This window comes from Herpailurus yagouaroundi, unplaced genomic scaffold (assembly GCF_014898765.1).
Source record: "Herpailurus yagouaroundi ecotype Mexico unplaced genomic scaffold, PumYag 29, whole genome shotgun sequence".
NCBI classification, from domain to species: Eukaryota; Metazoa; Chordata; class Mammalia; order Carnivora; family Felidae; genus Herpailurus; species Herpailurus yagouaroundi.
This window is the reverse complement of record NW_024412377.1, coordinates 117,811,001-117,836,293: the sequence shown is the minus strand read 5'-3', so window position 1 is coordinate 117,836,293 and position 25,293 is coordinate 117,811,001. Positions and strand designations below refer to the sequence as shown.

General features: G+C 39.7%; 1 protein-coding gene and 1 long non-coding RNA gene across 7 annotated transcripts in view; one reads left to right on the top strand and one right to left on the bottom strand.

The window, feature by feature from the left end:
* The window catches only part of PPP2R2B (protein phosphatase 2 regulatory subunit Bbeta), a 515,907-nt gene that overhangs the window by 376,524 nt on the left and 114,090 nt on the right, over positions 1-25,293 (bottom strand). The gene's annotated exons all lie outside the window — the stretch shown is intronic.
* On the top strand, positions 1,852-5,658 carry LOC121016176 (uncharacterized). Its single transcript, XR_005784146.1, has 2 exons — positions 1,852-2,136; positions 5,332-5,658. It is a non-coding gene; the product is annotated as an uncharacterized LOC121016176 (long non-coding RNA).

The window sequence follows — 25,293 nt, the reverse complement described above, 5'->3', positions numbered from 1 at the left end:
GCTTTTCTGAATCTACACAATGGGATGTATTTCCCATCAATATGCTTTCCCAGTAATCAGGATTTATATTAACATTAAACAGGAGGAGTACATGCCTTTTTCACTATTGTATCCTCAGTCCTTGGCCCAGTTTCTAACACACAGTAATAGTGTTAGAATTATCTGTTGAATGAAGGAATAGATGATCTGTCCATAGAAACAGTCACACTCTCTGCTGAGGCTGGGGGCCCAAGGAAATAGGTACTCTAACTGGGGGTGTAACCAGTGACAAGTTCCACCTTCTGAGAACTAATTCACTAAGGCTGAATGTGTAGGTTGAAGTCAGAGACGATGTAGGCACTTCCCAGTTCAATGAAGCACACAGTGATACTCTGCCAAAAGGTGGGAAGGAAATAAGGATTGCCTTTGGTATCCATCTACCTGCCTTCCCAAAAGTTCAACTCCGCATTTCCTGAGTAGCTACTACATGCCAGAGATTATCTTCTGGGGACTCAGGAAAATGCAATACAGTGTCTATTCTAGTGAGCAAGACCCATGAGCTTCAGAAGACAGGACAGAGAAAACACACCCAAGATGACAGAACAAAGACCAGAATGAGGGAGATCTTAGGGATTATGAGTAAAACACACAATGGGCAGAGGCACAGAAGGGCAAGGTTTCCCCTTTTGGACTTTCTACTGGTGGCGGGAATGAATCATCATTGTTGGATGGATCTAACTGTCCAATGTTCATAAAATCAGCAGTATATATTGTGCAATATGTCATGTTTTAATTTATTCTGAGGTAAGGTTCAAGTCTCAACTCTCTTATCACAATAAATGAAAATGACAACAATGTGGTCGGTGTTCATGCAGGAGTCATCAGAATCCTGGAAGGATAAACAACCATGCTTACTTTTGGTTATATTTTGGTATCAAGGAGAGTAGGATACACGTATGGGTGTGCTCATAAGCAGGCCTTCATTATGGACAGAGTTAAGCTAGGCCTATGACAGATTCATAAATAAAAATGCCATCAGGTCATCAAAGAGAGGGAGATTTCAGATCTTACTGGTAGATCGGGAAACACTTCACAGAGGAGAGCTTGACCTTGATCTTAAATGATTGGGAGAATTCTGAGTGTAGGAGGGAACAGAGGGTAGCTTAAGTAAAAACAGTCCGTGGAAGTGGTTCAGGGACTTCTAAGTCATGTGGCATATAGCTGGAACGTGGTTTGTATGGAAGGGAATGTAAGGCCATAAAAGAGAAAAGGCAAGTTGAGTTGAGGGAAGGGAGCAAGTTGAGTGCCATATTGAGAAGATGGGACTGTTGCCTGTTGGCGCTAGGCAGTGACAGAAAATGTCTGTCAGAGAACCCTGGTGTCTGTATGGAAGACTGATTTCAGGCACAGCAGACAGAATCTGAAGGCTACAGTGACAGAGGGGCCTGGCCTTCAGCAGCAGGAGAGGTAATGGAAAGAAGGAGACTGATGGAAAGACATGGTGACTCCATGGGGACATAGAAAAACAAGTTCAAGGCAACCCTGAGGTTTCCAGTTTGGGGCCACGTTGAGACTGCCATTACAGAAAGGGCACTCAGGAAGGGGGTTACTCATGTTCCATCTGGTCCCAGTAGCTCCTTCCCTCAGTGTATGCCCCACAAGCCCTCAAGCCCCTAGACCATCCTGGCTTCCCCCCCCCCCCCCCCGCCACCCGTTTCCCCCTCCAGGCCTGTCCAGGCCTGGCTTCAGGACTTTGGGAAAAATAACCTCTTTGAACTTGCATTTCCACTTTGAAAATCAGAAGCCTGAAGCAGGATGGCATCCACATCTAAAGTTCTACTTTCTCCTGATTTACTTCTTCTGTCAGGGCCGAGTACACTCAGTTACATTTTCAGGGCATCCTTATCTTCCCACCAGGTGCTGGTATATTAAACAAGGCACAGTGCCTCTCAAAGAAATGTAGCAGTAATGGTGGATTGCAACCAGAAGCCACAGAGGCAGATCTGGAAAGGAAGGGGTACTCTTCTGATCCTGAAATCCTTTCCTGTAGCTACACCTGGACTCTGGCTCCCACTAAGGACACTAATGCTTTCCATGAGCAACCACAGATGACTCAGCACAGATGAGGACATCAAACTTGTCCACCATCCGCTCAAGGTGGGACTGAGGGGCCCTGAGCAAAACACACAATGGTTCTCTGGGTGGGCCTTCAGGCATAAGACTGGGCCAACAGCAGACCCTGGCCCCCACAGGTGTGGCTTTTCCCCAGTGCCTTACCCACTCTGACAACTCCATTTCTAGCACCCTTCTGAATGAAAATGGGGTTTTCAGTGTGCAGCCTGGACTGTTAGCATGACCATTACCTAGAAACTCATTAGAAATGTAAATTCTAGGGGCGCCTGGGTGGCGCAGTCGGTTAAAGCGTCCGACTTCAACCAGGTCACGATCTCGCGGTCCGTGAGTTCGAGCCCCGCGTCAGGCTCTGGGCTGATGGCTCAGAGCCTGGAGCCTGTTTCCGATTCTGTGTCTCCCTCTCTCTCTGCCCCTCCCCCGTTCATGCTCTGTCTCTCTCTGTCCCAAAAATAAATAAACGATGAAAAAAAAAAAAAAAGAAATGTAAATTCTAGGGCTCCATCCAAGGTACCCTAGGGTGGGCCCAATAACCCCCACTTTGACAAGCCCTGTAGGAGACTCTGGGGCATGCTAACATTTGCAAGCCAATGAATTAGAAGATGGAGAAAAACACTGCATTACTCCTCCTAAATAATACATGAATATATTCATTATTTTGAGCTGGGCAGACCCAGTAACATAATGTAGTACAAATTTTAGAATGGATGGAATTTATTATTTTTTTTTTTGTGGGTATGAATAAAGTAGCTACTTTAGTGAAACCTAGCAACCTCTCTATGGACAAAGGAAGAAATTACCAGAGAGGCTGAGGTCTTAAAACTTCAGGTAATTAAGGCAAATAAGTGCTGAGTTTTTATTTGTATCATCTAAATGTGTGGGTTTTTATACCCACTCTTTTTCTTTTTTAAAGCTATGTAACCTTTGATATAAATGAAATCTAAACTGAAACCCCAAATGTAAAACAGATAATTGGGTTGTACTCTAAGGAAATGGGGAAGAAGTCAGATCGCTGCCTCACGCTCCCTCCCTCCACCTCCCCCCCTTTTCCCTCCTCACCTCCCCCATCCTCTTCCAGTGGCCCACAGGGCTCCAGGCAAGGCCCATTACTGCAGAAAATAGCTTTAATTCCCTCTTTCCATTGCATACTCGATGCAAAGGCTTCAGGGAAATTCTATCATATTCCTGGGACAGGCATTTTAATTAATACAAAAAGGAAATTTGTTTTTGTTGTGACTGTGCTTTTCCCTGAAGACCAAGGAAAGGGAGAAGGGAGGGGACTTCACCAGGGAGTGGCCCTTTCAAGGGCAAGGTGAGCACAATGAAAAGGCAGGTGCTTCATTCATCTTTGCAGCCCAGAGACGGAGCCACCTGCCCAGGAATGTGCTCACAGTAAATACCATTAATTGAGCCCGACAATCTGAGAAGCCTATTAAATTGCCAGCCCAGGAAGTGGGAGTGACTCAATGTCTATGTGTGTCACTGTGTTTTGCTGGAGCAGATGCGGCTGAATATGCCTGCTTCGTTTCTCCAAGGCCTTTTCCTGAAAAGAAAAGCCCACCTGTATTTGCATGTATACGTGCGTACAGCCTTCTAGAATAACGGAAACCTGACTGTACCAGCTGTTCATTTCTTTCAGACTTGGTGTGAGTCAAGTTTCCTTTGGAAAACAGTGATACAGACATGTTGATCCAGAAGGGGTTTTAGGCACCTTCTAGGACAGCGGTTTTGAATGATTTTTCTTTTAAGAACTAATCTCTTTCCTCAAAATAAATGTTATCCAGAAAGAGATTAAAAGGCGGTTCATTCCACCTGCCCCTTCAGCCTTCCCTCCTTCTCCCTGTCTGACCCAATGACCCTAAGGAATGCAGCAAAGCCTAGTTTGAAAAACAGCTCAAGAAGTAGAAGGCCTTTTCTTTTTTAAAAAATTTAATGTTTATGTATTTTTGAGAGAGAAAGAGAGAGAGAGAGAGAGAGAGAGAGAGAGAGAGAGAGAGCGAGCGAGCAGGAGTGGGAGAGGGGCATTGAGAGGGGTAGACAGAATCCGAAGCAGGCTCCAGGCTCTGCGCTGTCAGTACAAAGCCCTAAATGGGGCTCAAACTCATGAACTGTGAGATCATGACCTGAGCTGAAGTCAGATGTTTAACCGACTGAGCCACCCAGGTGTCCTGGTAGAAGGCCTTTTCAAAGATAACAGTGCTAGGGGCGCCTGGGTGGCGCAGTCGGTTAAGCGTCCGACTTCAGCCAGGTCACGATCTCGCGGTCAGTGAGTTCGAGCCCCGCGTCGGGCTCTGTGCCGACAGCTCAGAGCCTGGAGCCTGCTTCTGATTCTGTGTCTCCCTCTCTCTCTGACCCTCCCCCGTTCATGTGCTGTCTCTCTCTGTCTCAAAAATAAATAAACATTTAAAAAAAAAAAAAAAAAAAAACAAAGATAACAGTGCTAGAAAGAGAGCCTGGATTAAAGATGAATCTCTTGTTCTGAGAGCTTGTCCTGAGAGCAATCCATATGTAAACACCCATAGTCATTCCTTTTGCTGCCATCATTTCTAGGCACTCATTCATTCCTTTTTTTTTTTTTTTTTGGAGCAACTGTTTATTAAACACCTGCTGTGTTCCAAGCACTAGCTAGCTGCTGTAGATTCAATGGTAAGCAAAAGATGTGGCCCCTGTCTTGACAGATTCTATTGCAGGATAAATATACTCACTAAATGGCCACACAAATGTAAAACTGCAACTGTTATTTATGTTATGAAGGTGAAGCAGAAGGTGCCATAGGAATTTATGACTGCTTGTCCCAGGTGAATTTCAACTCTCTTCTCAATTTATTTGTTCTTTTGGGAAACACATGATTTTAAAATTTTATAACAAGAGGATTTTATCTCCTCAGAGAGGTCAGGGGAGGTTTCCCCAAGATGTAAAGTTATAACAGAAATCTAAGTGTTCATTGGCTACGAAGGGATGGAAGAACATTCCTGGCAGAGGCAACAGCATGTGCTAAGGCCATGTAGCAAGGGTGTAACAAACTAGAAGGCAAGAGTGACTGAAGCAGAGAGTCAGGGGAGAGGTGGGCTGGCTGAGACCACCCAGGACCATAGGAGGCATGTTAAGATGTCTGTCTTATCTTAAGAGGAATAGAAAGTCATGGAGAGTTTTTAAAGCAGGGGAGGGGGCAATTTATATATTATTAGTCATTTTGTTTCATAATGATTTTCATGCATCTAGAATGGCACATCAATTGAGGAAGTGTCCAGGGCAGATACAAAGTACAGTTTGGAGGCCAAAGTTGATCAATGATGAGTTGATCCTGAATATGGCAGTCGGAATGGAGAGATGGATAAATTTAAGAGCTATGTGTGCATTAATGTGGACAGGATTTAGAAGTGGAGAAGATACTGAAGATGAGGACAAGAAAAGTGGAAAGGATCACGCTTAGTTTATACTTTGTGGACTGTGACAAGTGATTATTGCCATGAGACCAGCTTTGGTTTCTGCCATATTGGCCAACCTAGTTCTCCATCCTGTATGCACATTATAATCACCTAATTTTTTTTTAATGTTTATTTATTTTTGAAGGAGAGAGAGGCAGAGCATGAGTGCGTGAAGGGCAGAGACAGAGAGGGAGACACAGAATCCAAAGCAGGCTCCGGGGTCTGAGCTGTCAGCACAGAGCCCAACATGGGGCTTGAACCCACAAACCGTGAGATCATGAAATGAGCCAAAATTGGATGCTCAACCGAATGAGCCACCCAGGCGCCCCTCACCTAAAAGTTTTTGTTGTTGTTGTTGTTTTTCATTATTTATTTATTTATTTATTTATTTATTTCAATATATGAAGTTTATTGTCAAATTGGTTTCCATACAACACCCAGTGCTCATCCCAAAAGGTGCCCTCAATACCCATCACCCACCCTCCCATCTCTCCCACCTCCCACCAACCCTCAGTTTGTTCTCAGTTTTTAAGAGTCTCTAATGCTTTGGCTCTCTTCCACTCTAACCTTTTTTTTTTCCTTCCCCTCCCCCATGGGTTTCTGTTAAGTTTCTCAGGATCCATATAAGAGTGAAACCATACAGAGAAAGACAGATACCATATGGTTTCACTCTTATGTTGTTTTTTAAATAGTGGCATTCAAATCCTATATCCAGAGATCCTAGTTTACTTGGCTAGGGTGAGGTCTGGGCAGTGGTGCTTTTTCCAATCTCCCGGGGGTGATTCCAGAATGCCACCATGGTTGGGGCACTTGGGTGGCTCAGTCGGTTAAGTGGCCAACTTCAGCTCAGGTCACAATCTCAAGGTTCATGAGTTCAAGCCAGACATCAGGCTCTATGCTGACAGCTCGGAGCCTAGAACCTGCTTCAAATTCTGTGTCTCCCTCTCTCTCTGCCCCTCCGCTGCTTGTTCACTCGCTCTCTCTCTCTCTCTCTCTCAAAAAATAAAAATAAAAATAAAATAAATAAAATAAATAAATAGAATGCCACCATGGTTGAAAACTCACCACCATTGAAAACCACTGCTCCAAACAATCCCCTAGGGGATCTTATGTGGTTTCTTCTCTATATGATTATACCTCACCATAAAGAGACAATACCATGATCTTCAGAGGCAAAATGATTTGCCTCTGAGAAAGAAACAGATTTGCAGGAAATCATGACAAATGGGGCATAGAGCAGATTAGGAAGTAGCCAAACACACCCGGTCAAGGGAGGGGGGAGCAGTTCAGTAGATAAGAATATCCAATGGAAAAAAGACAGTCTCTTTAACAAATGGTGCTGGGAGAACTGGACAGCAACATGCAGAAGAATGCAACTAGACCACTTTCTTACACCATTCACAAAAATAAACTCAAAATGGATGAAGGACCTGAATGTGAGACAGGAAACCATCAAAACCCTAGAGAAGAAAGCAGGGAAAAACCTCTCTGACCTCAGCCGCAGCAATTTCTTACTTGACACATCCCCAAAAGCAAGGGAATTAAAAACAAAAATGAACTATTGGGACCTCATGAAGATAAAAAGCTTCTGCACAGCAAAGGAAACAATCAACAAAACTAAAAGGCAACCAACGGAATGGGAAAAGATATTTGCAAATGACATATCGGACAAAGGGCTAGTATCCAAAATCTATAAAGAGCTCACCAAACTCCACACCCGAAAAACAAATAATTCAGTGAAGAAATGGGCAGAAGACATGAATAGACACTTCTCTAAAGAAGACATCCAGATGGCCAACAGGCATATGAAAAGATGCTCAATGTCACTCCTCATCAGGGAAATACAAATCAAAACCACACTCAGACACCAACCACCTCATGCCAGTCAGAGTGGCTAAAATGAATAAATCAGGAGACTATAGATGCTGGCGAGGATGTGGAGAAACGGGAACCCTCTTGCACTGTTGGTGGGAATGCAAACTGGTGCAGCCGCTCTGGAAAACAGTGTGGAGGTTCCTCAAAAAATAAAAAATAGACCTATCCTATGACCCAGCAGTAGCACTGCTAGGAATTTACCCAAGGGATACAGGAGTGCTGATGCATAGGGGCACTTGTACCCCAATGTTTCTAGCCGCACTCTCAACAATAGCTAAATTATGGAAAGAGCCTAAATGTCCATCAACTGATGAATGGATAAAGAAATTGTGGTTTATATACACAATGGAATACTATGTGGCAATGAGAAAGAATGAAATATGGCTTTTTGTAGCAACGTGGATGGAACTGGAGAGTGTTATGCTAAGTGAAATAAGTCATGCAGAGAAGGACAGATTCCATATATTTTCACTCCTATGTGGATCCTGAGAAACTTAGCGGAAGACCATGCGGGAGGGGAAGGAAAAAAAATGGTTAGAGAAGGAGGGAGCCAAAACATAAGAGACTCCTTAAAACTGAGAACAAACTGAGGGTTTATGGGGGTGGGAGGGAGGGTTGGGTGGGTGATGGGCATTGAGGAGGGCACCTGTTGGGATGAGCATTGGGTGTTGTATGGAAACCAATTTGACAATAAATTTCATATTAAAAAAATTAAAAAATTAAAAAAAGAAACTCAAACTCAAACTCAAAGAAAAGTCATAAACTCTGCCACTAATAGGCAACCTTTTCATCTTTTAGTGAAAGTATTGGACTAGACCAGAGGTTCTCAAACTCCAACTCACTTCAGTATCACATGGGGGCATGGTTCAAACACAGATTGCGGAGTCCCACCCTCTGAGCATTAGATGGAGTAAGTCTGGGGTGGGGCCTGAAAATCTGAATTACTGAATACCTCCCAGGTGATGCTGAGCTGCTCCAGGCACCAAGGCTGGGATGAAGGTGCCATCAGCAAAGAGAGGGAACCTAAGACAGATCCAGTCTTTAACAAAGAGATCCTGTCTTTATTTAAATGTTGATATTTTATTCATCATAAATGTTAATTTTGATTTTTAAAAACCACATTAAACTATTATTTATTTGAATATTGAGGTTTTTGGTGCCTCTTTACATTTGGCACCCAAAAAGTGGGCCTCATTCACTTGATCTGATCCCAGCTATCCAAGGACCCCAGGAAGAGGATTTGGATGAATTCTAAAGGCACTTCAAGCTCCAACATTTCATTAAACAAGAAGGAAGGTGGTGGTAAGTTGAAGGACTCTAAAGCCAAGCTGTCAGTGTTCGGAGGGTGGAAATGGGCTCTTCCATTGACAAGCTACATAGCTTTGGGGAAGTTGCTAAACTTCTCTGGGCCTCTGTTTTTCCTTATCTACAATGTCAAGACAGTAATACAGATCACACAACTTTGTAGTAACTGGCTGAGATAACACATATAAAGTACACCAGTACACCTTGTGGGTTGACTGCTTGTGAGCAGTCACCATCCTTAGCAAATGCCTCTTGCTTTTGAAGCTCCTTTCTCATTAGGATTACCCTGACTTCTTTGAGACTTGAAAGGAAACTTTTTTTTCAAAGCTTTGTATTACTTATCCAGTCATACAGCTTATTGTTTCTCATGATTTTCCAATTTGTTCCTTGTGAACTGGCTTCTCCTTGATCCCAAAGAGACCATCTATAAGGTTACCATAATGCAATGCAGCATCGTGTACAAAAGTCTTTAGAAAAACCAAGACAAACTTGTGGACCGACACTCACTATTTCTTGAACGTGTATGAAATAATTAGCCAGTCCCTCCAACAGAGTTCAGGAATCCTCTCATTTATTTTGTGGAATACACTTATTTGTATAAAGGGGAGAATGACAGTCACTGGCTCCTGACAGCTAAGTCATGGTTTCTGCAAATGTAGCAACCATTTGTCAAGTTTTGTAGTAAACGAGTGTTCCCAGTTTGCAGATTTTTTTTGGCGTGGCTCTAGTTTCTTTAGAGAACCAGGTGAAATGAATGGGGAGGTTTAAAGGGGAGGAAACTCAGGCCCCTCATTCAGACATCTTCAGGCTGGAGTCTGTACCATCTCTCCAGCGTCAGGCCTGCCAATGCTCACTATCCATCCTCACAAATACGACTTAGGGCTGTTTGTGAACTTACTGTGTAAAGTCACCCCCTTCCTGCACTGCTCAGGCTGTTTATCCACCTGGAATGGACCATCCCTGCTTCTCCATATCAAAGTAATGCTCATCTGTTGAGGTCTAACTTAAGTGTCACCTCTAAGGACTCTTCCGCAAGCTCCCATGTTCCACGTCACTGTGGTTGTTCCAGTCAGCTTCTGTCAGAGCACTTGGAAGTCTGGGTTTTCCATTCTGGCAAACCATCCTTGATAAGTTATTTATCCTCCATAGGAGACACTCAAGTCTAATTTTTGTTGGGTTGGTTGTCAAAGTAACTTTGGTTGACAAACTTTAATCCACAACCAAAAGAAAAGAACCCTAGCTTATATTCAGAGAATTGAGCTTGATTTTTTTGTTGTTGCATTCTCATCAGAGCATGGTAAGTGATATTCACAAGTCAGATCAACAAACGGATGTATCCTTAGATCAGGCTGTTTGGGCCTCTCTACTGATCATACTTTAATATGTAATCTACTTGAACTAAGAAGTATTATAATGACCCCTATAAAACCCACTGCCATATTACTGTCAGAAAGTTCTTCAAGAAATCCTGTACTGTGCCTTTACTAACCACTGGGGAAACTGTTTCCATAATTGAGGACCAAAAAAAAAAAAAAATGTACTTCTTCTAAGCAACTGCTGGTCTTTCATCTTGTTGATAGCAATAAATCCTGTCCTGTTTTTTCTTTTGCCCTAGCTGTAGAAAGTTCTGAGTAAACAATTGTAGGAGTGTTGATGACAGTGACTCTATCTTTGGCCCTCCATCTTGTCCATGCCTGTGTAATGACCTCCCTCGGGGCTACATGTTCCAGGCCTTGCAGAGTAATGTAAGCCCTGAATGGATTGAGAGAAGGTTTGTCCTCATCTTCCCTAAAGGAAGGGCACAGAGAGCCCACTTTGGGTAACTAGTTCAGATGACTGCTGCACAGAAGGCCCCACCTCAGGTAACTATCCTGTGACTTCACCACCATGCTCCTCATTCCCTAAAAGCTGGGGATGGAGGTCCTGATACGGGTGGAGAATAGGGATGGAAAATAGTCTCGTGGAGAATGTCCCTGATCTCATCTGCCTGCCTGCCCACTTGCTCCTATCACTAAGTTACTCCAAATACAACTCCATAAATGGTAAGGAGGGGCTTGATGGATGTTTCAGTATTAAGCATCTTTCCAGTCTGGAGGACACATTACTGATGCACCTCCACTTTCTGAAAGCATGCTATAGAATGTTTTGGTGTGCGTTTTTTACATTGATCCTACTCCTGGCTTCACATTATTTTCCTAACTTTATTTATTTTTTAGTCTTACTTCCATTTATTTAGTATTTTCCTTTTTTGTTTCTTCATTCCTGTAAGACACTTCAAAATTTTTTATTAAAAAGGTAGGGGGTAGCTTCTTAAATGACTAATGTTTTCTTAAAGGCAGATAATATGTCTTATTTGTTTTGTATTTCCAAAGCGAAACCTATAATGTGACAAATCTCTATGTGTTTTTAAAAGGAAAAACAATGGGATGAAGGAGAAATTAAAGTTGTTGGTGGAAGTATCTACAACCTATTCATACATCGAGACAAATAGTAGAAAAACCCAAGAAACATTAGGACAATGGAAACCACACCAAATATTTTAGAATATCTGAAAATGTAGAGATATTGTTTTATATGTTTCTGACTGATTTTTAACATGGGACAGATAATTTAGTTTATATTCAGATATTTGGCATATGTAGACACACTTACCAACTTAACAACTACTCCAAGTGCAAGGTTAGTGTTAAACAAATTATACTTTATTTTTTTGAATCTTTTTTTTATATACTTTTTTGGCTCAAGATATTGGTACTGGGGATAATTCAATGCCTTTTCTAGTACTCAGTATAGCCATTCTAATACAGAAATGTTTTGAGTATAAAATGACACGAGAAAGCACTTTGTAAAGTTAGAAGTCTTCATCGAAATCAATATGATATGTATTTATTCAAAAGCATACACCTTTCAGGGGCATTCATTTATCTGTCAGAAGGAAATTCCAATTTTGTGGTCTAACATAAAAGGGCTATAAATGCAGTGTATATAAAGCATATATATTCTGACACAAACCAGCAATACACAAAACCAAGTAACAGTCACTGCTGAGTACATGTTGTATGTGGAGTCAACCCAGAGTCCTCTCTTTCTCACATACTCCACATCCAGCTGGTCAACTAACCTGACTGCCACCGACCAGCTCCAGAGCTGAACTGAGCCACCATCCTCCATAATAATCATGATAGTTCCCAACTAAAATCTCGCTGTTGCCTTGTCCCTGTTCACATATGCCCCACACAGAACCCAAGATGCCCTTGAGAAATCTATTAGACTGTGGTACTCCTCTGTGCAAAACCCTCCAGTGGCTTCCCATCTGACTCAGAGAAAAAGTGGAAGTTTCTGCAATGCTCCTCCTCTATAACCTCACAGGACACTTTTCCAGTACTGCCTCTTCCTCACCCTATCCAAGCCACTTGTCCTCTTAATTGTACTTTAAATATGATAGGCATGCTTATGGCCTTTCATGTTGTTCTCGGTGTCTTGAATGCTCTTACCCAACGTTTCCATACGGCTCATTTTCTTACCTACTTTATGTTGTTGTTCATGTCACCTACTATTAGGTGTGTTAGGTTAGGGTTAGGTTACCTACGATTTAAATTATGAATGCTTTAGGGGCACCTGGGTGGCTCAGTCGGTTGAGCGGCCGACTTCGGCTCAGGTCATGATCTCGCGGTCTGTGAGTTCGAGCCCCGCGTCGGGCTCTGTGCTGACAGCTCAGAGCCTGGAGCCTGTTTCAGATTCTGTGTCTCCTTCTCTCTGACCCTCCCCCGTTCATGCTCTGTCTCTCTCTGTCTCAAAAATAAATAAACGTTAAAAATATTTTTTTAAATAAATAAATTATGAATGCTTTACCTTTATATTTACCTACTATTTAAATTATGAATACTTTCCCTTCCTTACACAGGAGCTTTCTATATTTTCCCTTGCTTAGTTTTGTTCCATAATAATTATCACCTTCTAACTTTCAACCAATCTCTGTCTCTCTCCCTCCATACATGTATAAGAATAAAATAACCAATTCATATGTATTAATCACATGGATAAGAATTATTTATCTGTATATATATTTGTATGATTATTTGTGTGTGTGTATACATATATATATATATGTATATATACACATACATATATATACACTTTGTTTCCTCCAATAAACGAACTCTATGAAAACAGAAATTGTGGACACACTGATATTGCCTCAGTACATAAAACAGTGTCTGATACTTGTTGAATGAATGAATAAACCTTCCCAGACCCTCCTTCCTCCAATCAATTTTACAAACTTCAGTGGCATTAATTTCTTAGGTCATTGCCCTGTTCTAAATTCTCATGGACTTGCTATGTCTCTAGAAGGAAGCTCACATTGCTCAATAAGAAGAGTGACTTCCTACCCACATTTCAATTTATATTCTCACTACCCTTTTTTAAGCTTCATCCAAACTGATCTCCCTTGCTTACTACCATTGTATGTGCTACACATTTTACCACCTCTGTAACTATGTTTAAACTATTTACTCTACATGGAATGTCCTTCCCTCGTCTCTTGGAAGATCCAAATTTTAATTGTATTTTAATGCCTAGATCAAATGCCATCTCCTCCACAGAGTTTCTCTGGTCCCTCCAGCAGGAAGCCATCTGTCTCCCTTTTTTCTGAGTCGTACTCTTGGCTAACTCTCTCGAAACACATCACTATATTGTAGAGAGCATTGCATAGAGTTATGAATTTTGAATCTCAGGGTGTAACCTTGAGCATACTCTTTAGCACTCTCAATCTTAGTTCTCTCATCATAAAACAAGGACAACAGTAGCTTACTTACATTATAATTATGAGTGAAACAAGATAATGGATGCGAATGTGATTTTCTCATTATCACCACCAACATCATTTCTTCCTTGCAATATAGTTACACAATTTTTCCTGCCAAAATGTAAGCTTCCTGAAAAATGTAATAAATGTCTAATTCACCTCTTCACATACCCAGGTACTCAGTAAACATTTGTTGAGTAAATTTGAGAATCAAGACCGTGACTTTGTCCTCTGAGTTAAAGATTCTTGCTAAAAAAAATAGCAATTTTTACACTCATATTCTGTCAAGTAAATCCATTCCTATCTGACTTTTAGTTCTCAGATATTGTTTGCATCGAATTTGTAGCTCACTAGTATTAGATTTTCTTATTGTATTTCTCAGTGTACATAAAGAATTCATTAGTTAAGAAAATACCAACCTAAATCTTTCTGAAAGAAGCCCAAGGAAATGTAAGGTCAGGAAAGAAAGTGCAAGAGAAAAAATAAAGTTCAACAAGGTGTGGTCCCTGCTACAGATGAGACAGTCACAGATACCCTGTGGAGTCAACACTCAGTAAGTGACAGAAAAGAAGGGGGCCCAGAGTGCTATGAGAACTCAGGGGGAGCATCTTCAGTTCCTTTGTGTTGTTTGAAGTATTTCCTCAGGAGATGATGCCTGAGCTACACTATACGGATGAGTAAAAATTAGTCAAAAGAAGATAAGTGAAATGCCAGCCAGAAAACAAGACGTAAACAAAGTTAAGAAGACCTGAAATAATATGATCTACGCTGGATCCTACAGGCATTTTAGCATGATTATAGCTTCCATTCCAGGGCAAGGCACAGAAAAACACAAAGGTAGAGCGATAATTGTAGGCTGAGTCATAGAATACCCTGAGCAGTTCACCCTGAACTTTATTTTGTAGGTGAAGGGGAAACTGGAAAGAGGTGAGACAGGATAGGGACATGGTAGATTTCTCTGGCTGTAGGTAGAGGCCAGACATGAGGAACATAAGAACAAAAGCAGAAATAAAACAAACTAAAAATAAAACAGGGAAGTAGTGCAATAGAAATCAGCTGGATTTGGTGATTGGTATGTAAAGTGGATGGGGAGGAAGGAGGAACTTGGGTTTCTGTTTAGCTGAGTGAGCAGAAGGTGATGCCAATCACCAAGAAAGGGCATCGATGAGAAGAAGCAGAATAGTGTCTGGGCATGTGGAAAGAAGATGACGATTCAGTCTTAGCTACTCTGGAACATCAGTACTCAGAGTCTTGACCTTAGTGAAGAGATATGAGCTACAGATAACGTTTTAGTGTCATCAGAACATAGAGGGGTTAAACCACTGGAACACATACACTTACTCAAGGATAGAGTTCAAGTAGCTCTGTTCACCAGAATTGTGGTGAACATACCGTGGAAAGCAGAGGAGGTGGAGCCCACAGAGGAAGCTTGGCAGGAATGAGGAGAGAAAGAGAAGAATAGAATCACATGAAAATAAATTTGTAGACACTAAGGGAGTAGAGAACATCAGGAAGGAGGGAATAATCAGTAGTGTCAAATACAGCTTCAGTGTAAAGTAAGTGTTTCTTAGATTTGGCAAAGGCATTTCACATTAGGCTTGGAGCAAGAATAAGAGCAAGAAAGGGTTAAGCTTGATGGGTGGAAAAGATGATGTAATGTTAACAGATGCCAGAGAGGAGAAGCATGTAACATTTCTGTTGCTTATCTATTCCATCAAGCACAATGATCTTCGAACTCAGAAGGTAGAGCCAATGGCTTTAATGGAGAGAATTAAAGCCCAAGCTAAATTAGAATATAGGGAAGACAGGATTGTGTTGTTTTACAGATAAGTAATTCTTCCAGGTCTAGATGAGTTATATTCTAGGACGCACACGCACAAGTGCACACACACACACACACACACACATGCTCTGCAAGACGGTTTTAGAACTTCTGTCAGAAAACTTTAAGTATCATAGATAAAAACGTCAAGGATGCTAAAAGACTGCGAGTCAACTAAAAATAGAAGCTCATAAAAATTGTGTTCAAATATATAAAGTACTATCATATATAATAAGAAAGAGTAGATTTATTTTGTGACTTCAAAGGCAGGGCTCAAAGTCTAGAAGGTATAGAAGTATAGATTTCAGCTAATTATATAGAAGGACTTTTCATCGTTCAGGCATGACACGGGCCAGTTTGAAAGGCAGCATTTTCCTGGCTTAGAAGTGATTGAGTGGAGGTTGATGGCCATCTGTCAGGATGCAGAGTTGGACTCAATGTGGTAAGGCCAACACCTGGGGCTCACACCCTTACCCACCTTTAAGACATCATTTAGTGGAAACACCACTTTTTCCCATTGAGCTAGAAAATAAAATAAATTGTATTTGTCATCCCTGTATGATATTACCTCTGAGTTTCCTTCTAAATAGGAAATCCCATGTATATAGTACAGTGAATGTTTCTACAGTGAATGTTGAAGTGATGGTTAAAAAGAAACGGCTCAGTTGACTAAAGTATTTGGGACCTATAGCATGAGTGTTGCTTTGTATTAGACTTCATTTCCCAAGGGAACCAAGGTTGTGGGGTGAATTAGGCAATGTTCTGGGCTGGCTTCAGACTACCAGATTTATACGCAGATATTTAATGATGTTCTCCTGGTGCCAGACACAATGCTAGGTACAGCTACTGCAAAGAAAATGTGTCAAGACGGGCACTGGGCACACTTCAAGCAGAAGGTGATGATCTTATAAAAGACTTTTTGTCATCTCCCTGTTGGCCAGTTAAAATGAATTAGAATGATCAAAGGCATTAGCATTGAGTTCTTGCTTTGTGTAGTTCAGCCTACAAATCAAATACTGCTCTCTGTTTAGTACTGACAGACCATAATTCAGAGAGAAAGGTTCAGAGAGGTCAGTATTTATGATTACCCGAAGTGTTTCATTTGCAAGAATTATAAATGGAAAATCTGGCACATAGTTAGAAATGGAGATCTTCTGATACATAAATTTGCCCCATTGATTTTTATGTATTTCTTAAACTGTGCACTGCTGCTTTCAATATTGTTTTGGAACAGATTGACCATAAATATTTAAATAACTGCTGTTCAACAATCAAAGCTACTCACAACAGTAGCTGTTTGAAGATACAAATGTGATCTGCGGAGGTCAAGAAAAGCAAGTTAAATACAAAAGATTCAAAGTAAATCTTGGTATGTGGTACTGCTCCAGCAACCAAAACAAGGGAAAGTTCATAAGGTGATGCTTCTAATATATTAGGTATTCAATAAATATTTTTGGAATGAGATGTGTGTATAATGGTATCTATCACTAATGTGGGGATGGGAGAGAAGAGAGATTTTAGCTTTCACAATGACAAAAATGACAGAGCCACAGAATCATGGTGAAGTCAGATCTAATGCTGGCTACATAGTTTTACTTTGCTTTTTAGTTTATCCTTCAGTTTGAAAGGAGATATGCCAAAAACACAGAGGGCTTTAAATCCAGGGTCTGCCACCAAAATACAGCAAAGCAGCTCGCGTCTTAACAACTAGTCTAAGAAATATCTTCCTTAAGTGACTGGAATACCTAGTCTTTCCATTGTACATGTAAGAGATGCTAGACTCTTAAACTTGGTTTTATAAATGTCTTAGAGGGGCGCCTGGGTGGCTTAGTCAGTTAAGCGGCCGACTTCGGCTCAGGTCATGATCTCACAGTCCGTGAGTTCGAGCCCCGCGTCGGGATCTGTGCTGACAGCTCAGAGCCTGGAGCCTGCTTTGGATTCTGTGTCTCCCTCTCTCTGTCCCTCCCCTGCTCATGCTCTGTCTCTCTCTGTCTCAAAAATAAACAAAAACATTAAAAAATTTATAAATGTCGTAGAGAAGCCTTCTTTGCCCTTCTAGGTCAGGGCCAGTGATCATATATGGCAGCTATGGGAGTGCTCTTCTCATATCTTCCTGCAGGGAAAACATGCTGTCAGCAGTGTAATTGGAAGAATCCTCTAACTGCCATACCTTTAGGACCCACCGGAGCACCAATACTGAGGCCATGCTCCCCCTGGGCTGCTCCCAGCCAGTGACTGAGTATAGCATGGGTGCTAGATCTGTCCATTCCAGCCCTAACAGAGGACTCCTCTAAGATGCAATCTTTGCTCGGGAGCTTTCCTTTAATCTGGCCAAAGTTTTTTTCAGAGCTGCATAGGTGTCTTATGTTCTTTCTACTCAGTCTCCCCTCTCTCCTTATACAGGGGTCAGACTTCCATCACTACCTGCAACTCTCCCCACTCCTTTTTCTCTCCCTTATTTCCTCCATAAGCATGTCTAATAAGTCTCTCAACATTAAAAAAAATTTTAATGTTTTATTTATTTTTGAGAGAGAGAGAGAGATAGAACATGAGTAGGGGAGGGGCAGAGAGAGAGAGGGAGACAAAAAATTTGAAGCAGGCTCCAGGCTCTGAGCTGTCAGCACAGAGCCTGATGCAGGGCTCGAACTCATCAACTGGGAGATTACGACCTGAGCCGAAGTCAGAGGCTTAAATCACTGAGACACCCAGGAACCCCTATATCTTAACATTTTATTTTATATATTAAAAATTAATGTTTATTATTTATTTTTTGAGATAGAGAAAGACAGAGTGCAAGCAGGGGAGGGGCAGAGAGAGTGGGAACACAGAATCCGAAGCAGGCTCTAGGCTCTGAGCTGTCAGCACAGAGCACAACATGGGGCCCAAACCTACGAACTGTGAGATCATGACCTTACTGTCAGGACATATAACCAAATGAGCTACCCAGGCATCCCTATATTTTAAATTCAGTCTTGACATTTGCTTTCTTGAGGGCCCAAATGGACATACCCAATTACATACTCTCGAAGTACCTTGTATCTTCTCTTCAAAGCTCACAGATTTTCCAATTATATACTTATTTGTGAACTTATTTGATAAGTGATTCTCCTCCCATCAGACTTTTGATTTCTACTGGGATTAATAAACCTTTCTATTTCATTTCTAGAATCTGTGAAACAACCTAGAAAATTACAAGTTATTTATAAATATTTACTGAGTGAATAAATGAATAAAAAATAGTGATGGTCCCACATCTTGCAAAAGTTGGGGGCTGTATTAAAAAGGATGGAACAAAGTAGTCACAATCAACTTTGTCAAAAGAATGAAACCAGGTAGGGTAAAAATATAGAAGGAAAACTGAAAATAAGTCAACATTACTTGTACATTTACTTAATTGTACTTTCTGCTTATGGGGTTTTGAAAGGGATTGTGAGAGAAGGTGTAGTCAATGCTACAGAGATCTCAAAGCTCTGATTCTCAGAACCTGGTATTAATACATTTGTTTTAATTCTTAATTCCTACATACAGCATACAGTACTGATGGGATAGTCATACTAGACTGATACCTTGTCAGCATTAGTCATATCCTTGAAGTTCAGACATGTATGTGCATTACTGAAAAAGGAAGAAATCTTCCAAACCAAACTAAGCAAATTCCCATGAAAACTGATAGCTCAGGGAAGTGTTTTAGGAGAAAGGCTACCCAACCAAAAGTTTCCAGGGTATCATGTTATTCCATGTAGCACAGTGTCATTAACTCTTACAGTCACTGCAAAACTTGTGAGTTTCCTGATGCCATACAGAGTTGGTAGTGTACGTGAACAGATATGGAGGTAAAAAAGTAATTTCTGACTTCTGTTTCTGGCCATGATGGGGCAAGTGATATAAGACTAGCTCTTCTACTATAAACACTAAAAAACTAGACAGAATGTGAGGGGAAAAAAAAATATTTTCAGATACAAAACAATGACTAACACAGAATTGTAATCCCTTAGAGAAAGAAAACAAACACGCAAAGCCTTTCAGTCTGGAGGCACTTGATGGACCCCAGGGTAAGAAAGGGGCAGCCAAGCAAATCATGACCTTCTTGCTATGCTGAGGAGACAGACTATTTCTGGGAGTCTAAGCCAGCTGTAATTTGGAGTCAGAGTGGTAAGGAGCAGAAAGCAGAGGAGAAGTTTAATAAGTGTAAAAAGGAAGTCTTCTTGAGTCTCAGACTATATACTAAGAGAAACATGCACAGTGTGAAACTCCACAAGCCTGGAAAAGAATGACCAGTAAGCCTAAAATATTGGGAAGGTGTAAACTGACTACCCATGAGAACTACCTCCCAAATGGGATATGATTATCTGGAGCATGCAGTACAGACCCCAGAAAGGCCATGCCCCAGCCTCAGGGCTAAACCAACCACAGAGTAATAGTTCATCTTGGTTCACCCAAGCAAAGCTTCAACACAGGCTTTAAAGGGACGGGATTATTAACAAATAAATTAACTGCCTACCAGAATAAAATAGAATATTCAGTCAAAAGAAATAATGCTAAACATTATAGACATGATGGTATTATTAGTCAAGGAGGTAAAAAGATCTATTAAAAAAACATTCAAGGACTTAAAGGAAACAAGAACATAATGAGAAGAGAAAAAAAATCTATGAAAAAGTACCTAATAGAACTTCTAGAGCTAAAAAATACAGTGTCTAAAATGAAAACCTTAGTAGGATGAACTTTAAACACAACAGAAGCAAAAATCACTGGCATTGAAGACAGGATATAAAACTACCTAAACTGAAACACAGTAGAACTGCTAAAAAATAAAAAATAAACAGAACTTTAGTGATCTGTAGGAATACATCAAGCCATTGAACATTAAGCGAAGTGCTGGAAGGAGAGTAAGAGGCGGGCACAAAAGGTACTGACAGAAAAGACAGCTAAAATTTTCCAAATTTCATTACGAAGTATAAACCCATAGAAATAAGAAACTCAATAAAGCCCACTTAGGATAAATTAAAAAAAAAATCTTTGTAAGGTACATAATAATAAAATTAGTTAATAACAGTTACAAAGATAAAATCTTTAAAACAATCAGGAAAAAAGGTCCATTATATAGAGGGGAACACACTTAAGAAATACCACTGACTTCTCATCATAAATAGTATAAACCATTGAGATAATGGAAGAGCATCTATAAGTGTTGAAATAAGTTTTTTTTAACTCTATCAACCAAGAATTCTATAACCAATGAAAAAATCTTTCTATCTTTCAAATATGAAGGCAGCATAAAGATCTTTCGAGAGAAGAAAGAAAAAGGTATGTGAATTCATTGCCATGAAAATGATTGTAGATGTGAATTAGGATCTACATAAAAGAAAATGGCAATGGTAAACACACCAGTAACCATAAAAGATTTGTTTACTAGTGTTTAATTTTTTTAAAAAAATTTGACTTACTAAACCAAACATTTGACTCATTAAACCAAAAAGCCTACCAGTGAATTGTGTCACATTATGGGTGCACCTATGACATATATGTACACCTATCTGTACAAACAGCCTATATAGAAATAGTAACACAAAGATTAGACAGGGAAAAGAATATTGCTATTTATATTACACATAAACGATATAATATTTAGACTATGCTGTTAGGTATATATTTTAAATCCTAGAGAAATCACATAAAAATAAAATGAAGAGGTATAGCTAATAAGTCAATAGAGGAGATAATATGCTAAAGGTAGTCAATAAAAATAAAGGCAAAAAAAAAAAGAGGAAGTAAGGACAAAGAACAGATGGACAAATAGGACTGTCAATTTAAAAATGGAGTAAGAACACCAGTTAAAAGGTAGAGATTTACAGATTGGATAAAAATGCAAGCTCCAACTAAATACTGCCTTTAAAAAATGCACTTTATTTTGGTTTTTTGGCACTGAAATAAAAGTAGTTTTATTTTATTTATTTTAATTTTTTAATGTTTATTCTTGAGGGAGAGAGTGAGAGACAGACAGAGAGACAGACAGAGCTTGAGTGGGGGAGGGGCAGAGAGAGAAAGGGAGACACAGAATCTGAAGACTCCAGGCTCTGAACTGTCAGCACAGAGCCCAAAGTGGGACTCGAACTCACAAACTGCGAGATCATGACCTGAGCTGAAGTCAGACGTTTAACTGATTGAGCCACCCAGTTGCCCAAAAGTAGCTTTATTTTTATTTTTTTTATTTTTTAATATAGTTTACTGTCAAGTTAGCTAACATACAGTGTATACAGTGTGCTCTTGGGTTTGGGGGTAGATTCCCATGATTCATCGCTTACATACAACACCCAGTGCTCATCCCAAAAAGTGCCCTCCTCAATGCCCATCATCCATTTTCCCCTCTCCCCTGCTTGCCCCATCAACCCTTAGTTTGTTTTCTGTATTTTCTGTATTTAAAAGTCATTTATGGGTTTGCCTCCCTCTCTGTTTGAAACTATTTTTTCCCCTTCCCTTCCCCATGGTCTTCTGTTAAGTTTCCCAAATTCCACATATGAGTGAAAACATATGATATCTGTCTTTCTCTGACTGACTTTTTCACTTATACCCTCCAGTTCTATCCACATTGTTGCAAATGGCAGGATTTCATTCTTTCTCATCTCCAAGTAGTATTCCATTGTATATATAAACCACACCTTCTTTATCCATTCATCAGTCAATGGACATTTGGGCTCTTTCCATACTTTGGCTATTGTTGAAAGTGCTGCTATGAATATTGGGGTACAAGTGCCCCTATGCATCAGCATTCCTGTATCCCTTGGGTGAATTCCTAGTAGTGCTATTGCTGGGTCGTAGCGTAGTTCTATTTAAAAAATGCACTTTAAGGGGCGCCTGGGTGGCGCAGTCGGTTAAGCGTCCGACTTCAGCCAGGTCACGTTCTCGCGGTCCGTGAGTTCGAGCCCCGCGTCAGGCTCTGGGCTGATGGCTCGGAGCCTGGAGCCTGTTTCCGATTCTGTGTCTCCCTCTCTCTCTGCCCCTCCCCCATTCATGCTCTGTCTCTCTCTGTCCCAAAAATAAATAAAAACGTTGGAAAAAAAAATAAATAAAAAATTAAAAAAATAAAAAATGCACTTTAAATATAAAAACATAGGTCAAAAGTAAAAGGATAGAAAAAGTCATGTCATGTAAACAACCCTAAGAGACTTATCCTAATATCAGAAAAAAACAGAGTGAAGGACAAACTATATTTCCAGGGCCAAAGGGGGTATTTTGTACTGACACATCAGAAAGATATAATAATATTAAATATGTATGGGTCCTGTAACAGAACTTAAAATTAAGCAAAACTAACTAGAACCAAAAGGAAAAATAGACATATTTACATTTATAATAGAAAACTTCAATATTCCACTCTCAAAAACTGGTAGAGGTAGATTGACAATCAATAATAATCAGAAGACGGGGCACCTAGGTGGCTCAGTCGGTTAAGTGACCTATTTCGGCTCAGGTCATGATCTTGCGGTCTGTGGGTTTAAGCCCTGCATCAGGCTCTGTACTGGCAGCTCAAAGCCTGGAGCCTGCTTCATATTCTGTCTCTGTCTCTGTCTCTGTCTGTCTCTGTCTGTCTGTCTCTCTCTCTCTCTGCCCCTCCCCCACTCATGTTCTCTCAAAAATAAATATTTTTTTAAAAACTAAAAAAAATATTATCACCCAATTTTCAATTAAATGACACTGAAAAAACGCAACACATAAAACATACATATTTTTTTTAAGTGTTCATGGAATACTCACCAAAAGCAATTATATACTGGGCTGCAAAGTAAGTCTCAATGAATTTAAAAGGACGAAAAGCATACAGAAAATGCTCTCTGGCCACACTATAGTATATTAGAAATTAATAACAAATATAAATCCAGAATATCCTCAATTTTTAGAAATTAAACAACACTCTTTTAAATAACCCATGGCTCAAAGAAAACACAAGAGAAAAATGATAATGTTTTAAACTGAATAACAATGGGAAAAGCATACAAAATTCATCGCTTGCAGATAAAAAAGCACTTGAAAATTTATAGCTTTATAAGCTTATGTTAGAAAATAATAAAGACTTGGGGCGCCTGGGTAGCTCAGTCGATTGAGCATCCGACTTCGGCTCAGGTCATGATCTCACGGCTCATGGGTTCGAGCCCCACATCAGGCTCTGTGCTGACAGCATAGAGCCTGGAGCCTGCTTCGGATTCTGTGTCTCCCTCTCTCTCTGCTCTTCCCCCACTCATGCTCTGTCTCTCTCTCTCTCTCCTTCAAAAATAAATTTAAAAAAAAGAAAATAATAAAGACTTAAAATTAGTGATGTAAGCTTATACTTGAAGAATCTAGAAAAAAGAAAAGTAAAGTAAAACCAAAGTGAAGAGAAAGAAGGAAATAATAAAGTTAGGAGCAGGAATCAAAAAAAGAACAAAGAATAGGCCCTTTAAAAAGAAAAATAAAATTAATAAATCTTTGTATGGAATAATGAAGGATAAAAGGAGACAGGCAAAAACAAAATTAACAATATGAGGAATGAAGGAAGTGACCTCACTACAGATCTTACAGACTTTACAAGGGAAATAAGTAAATATTATTAACAAACTTATGCCAATGATTTTTCCAACCTAGACAACAGATAATCTCTGAAAAACACAAATGAACAAAACAGACACAAGAAGGTATAGAAAATCAGAAGATCCCTCTCTCTATTAAAGAAATTAAATTTATAACAAATAAAACCCTTCCCATAGTCTCAGGCCAATGGCTGCAATGGCAACTTTGATCAAATATTTAAGGAAGAAATACTATTCTTATATAAGCTCTCAGAAAATGGAGGAGGAGGAAACAATTTTTTTGAACATGTTGTATGAGGCCAACATTCCCCTGACACTGAAATCGCACACAGACATTACAGGAAGATAAAACGGAACACCAACATCCTGCTGATCATAAGTATGACAATCCATAACAAAATATCAGCAAATAGAAGCAAGCAATACATAAAAAGTGTGATCAATCATGACCAAAGGCAAGGTTGGTTTAAAAGTCAATCCATCGAATCCATCATATTAAAGAAATATAAGAAATATATGATCATCTCAATAGATCCATTTGATCAATTCAACATCTAGTCATGATAAAAGCATTCAGAATTAAAGAAAATTTCTCAATGAAATAAAGGCCATATACAAAAACCTACAATTAACATATTAGTGGTGAAATAATGAATTCTTTTCTAAGATTAGGAACAAGGATATCTACTCTCAACACTTATATTCAACATTGTATTAGACATCAGTAAAGGAAGAAAATAAATAAGAAATAAAGATTTCAAAGGAAAAAATAAGACTGTGAGGTAGAATCCCTTAAGGAACTCAGCAAAAAGTACTACAACTAGTAAGTGAATTTAGCTAGTTCTTGCAGTTCAAGACCAAAATACAAAATTCCATTTTACTTCTAGATGCTAGAAAAAATATTAGAATATGGAAGTTTAAAATGCCATTTACAATTGAAATAAAAATATTTGTGAGAAAAATTTAAGAAATCTAAATGAATGGAGAAATATGATATTCATGGGTCAGAAGACTCAATAGTGTTAGATGTCAATTCTTTCCAAATTGATGTATAAACTCACTACAATCACAATCAAAAGCCCAACGGCCTTCATTGTGGAAATTAACAAGTTGATTCTTTCATTCTTTCATGTAATATGCAAAAGACCTAGAGAAGTGAAACAATTTTGAAAAGAAAGAACAAAGTTGAAGAACTAACACTACCTGATTTAGAGCCATTAAAAAGGGCACTGATAAATTTTACCTGATCAAAATTAAGAATTTCTGCTCCCTAAAAGATACTGTTAAGGGGATACAAAGATGAGCTACAGGCTGTGAGAAGATATTTGCAAATATGTAAGTGATGAATCACTAAATTGTACTCCTGAAACCAATATTACACTA